Source organism: Schistocerca gregaria, chromosome 7 (genome assembly GCF_023897955.1).
Source record: "Schistocerca gregaria isolate iqSchGreg1 chromosome 7, iqSchGreg1.2, whole genome shotgun sequence".
NCBI lineage: Eukaryota > Metazoa > Arthropoda > Insecta > Orthoptera > Acrididae > Schistocerca > Schistocerca gregaria.
In genome coordinates, this window is record NC_064926.1 from 225,710,291 (window position 1) to 225,712,000 (window position 1,710).

At 49.3% G+C, this 1,710-nt stretch overlaps 1 pseudogene; it reads right to left on the reverse strand.

The window, feature by feature from the left end:
• Window positions 1-1,292: 1,292 nt before the first annotated feature.
• Window positions 1,293-1,411, reverse strand: LOC126282533 (5S ribosomal RNA; annotated as a pseudogene).
• Between the last annotated feature and the right edge of the window lie 299 nt (window positions 1,412-1,710).

The following is a 1,710-nucleotide window of genomic DNA, read 5'->3' on the forward strand; positions in this document are numbered from 1 at the left end:
CATCCTGATGACGGCCCACCGCCTCAACGTAACCCTGCCACAGTAGAGGCCACCCACCCTATATTTTGGAATCAGACATGTGAAGTTGGACCCAGCATCATGTAGCGGCTGCAGTGATTAGCATCGAGAGCTACAGTGGGCTGAGAGGACAGACTGTGTTGTTTTCTTCTCCTACTTTTATGAGCAGAGGATAAGTTCTAGGCAAGATTGTCATCGTAACTTGAGAGTAGTATTTATCAAGACGGAGGAACCGGTGGATCTGACACAATGTCATGGCACTTGTAGGGAGCACTATTTGTAACCAGTAAAGTGCTTACAGTGGAGTCCATTAAGGAACAGTGCACCATATGCTGAGTCAGTATAAGTGCTTTGGATGCCACTATTACTGGTAGGTGGTGTAGTGAGTGGAAGTAGTTCATGATTAGATGTAAAGTGTAAGCTAGTAAGCTATGAATGTGAGTGGGTGTAGTTCAAATATTGTTCCTTATTGGGATAAGGGTTCCACAATGACACTTAGCAGCATCAGGCTCAGACAGAGGGAAACGACCAGGCAGGAAATGGTTGGAGCGGAGTCCGAGTGCTGTGATGCTGAGAACCACGCTGGGAAATCTTGCAGGTACTTTGCCAGCATCTTCCATCTGGGATGTGCCATCATCGAGAAAGAGTTCCGTCATTGCTGCAGGAGTGTTGGGCTTGGCTGGTAAACGGTGGCCACCGGATGGCGTATGAGACACTGGAACACAAAAAAGCTGGAGTTGCAGCCAGTGAGCGTTTATCCTTGTCGTCACCTTATGTCCGAGCAGTGCCACGCTTGAGAAAAGGATTGAACATGGCTGTAGGAGCAGCAGACACTGATGGATGGGGATGGAAGTCGGGTGTGGATGAGACACTGGAGTGTGAACCTGAGGCTGGCCCTCGGAGCCAGTGAGCGTTTATCTTCGTCGCCACCTCTTGTAGTGGACTGATGCGACCGCTGTGATTTTGGACTATCCTCATCACCAGTTTTTGTATGCTGTATTTTGTGATTAATTATTTCCCACATAGTCCGACAAAACACTTCTATTTACCATCCAAAAAAAAAACTAAAATCCGTCCGAACAGGCCTTGGAAGGCCCACCAGTACTGACCGGCCGCCATGCCCTCAGCCCACAGGTGTCACTTGATGCGGATATGGAGGGGCAAGTGGTCAGCACACCGCTCTCTCGGCCGTATGTCAGTTTACGGACCGGAGCCGCTACTTCTGAATCAAGTAGCTCCTCAATTTGCCTCACAAGGGCTGAAAGCACCCCGCTTGCCAACAGCACTGGGCAGGCCGGATGGTCACCCATCCAAGTGCGAGCCTAGCCCGTCAGCGCTTAACTTCGGTGATCTGACGGGAACCGGTGTTAACCACTGCGGCAAGGCCGTTGGCCTCTATTTACCAACACAACACAGAAAGTTAAATTCAACATAAAACAGCAACAACTGAAATTCTCGTCCTTGATCAGAGGTGACTACATATCGAAGTCCGTAGAAACGTCAGTTATGATGAATACATTTATACAGTACGCAAACAATGTCCCACGAAGATTGCTGGTAGCTGCTGGACGGCATTGCTGTGCGGTGCAGACTCAGCATGAGCTCTCCAACAGCGAGCCACCGGAAGCCGCCGGTACCAAAGGCCTGGAGGTGAGATATTGTAAGTAGGCTGTTTAGTTTTTTTTATTAGTA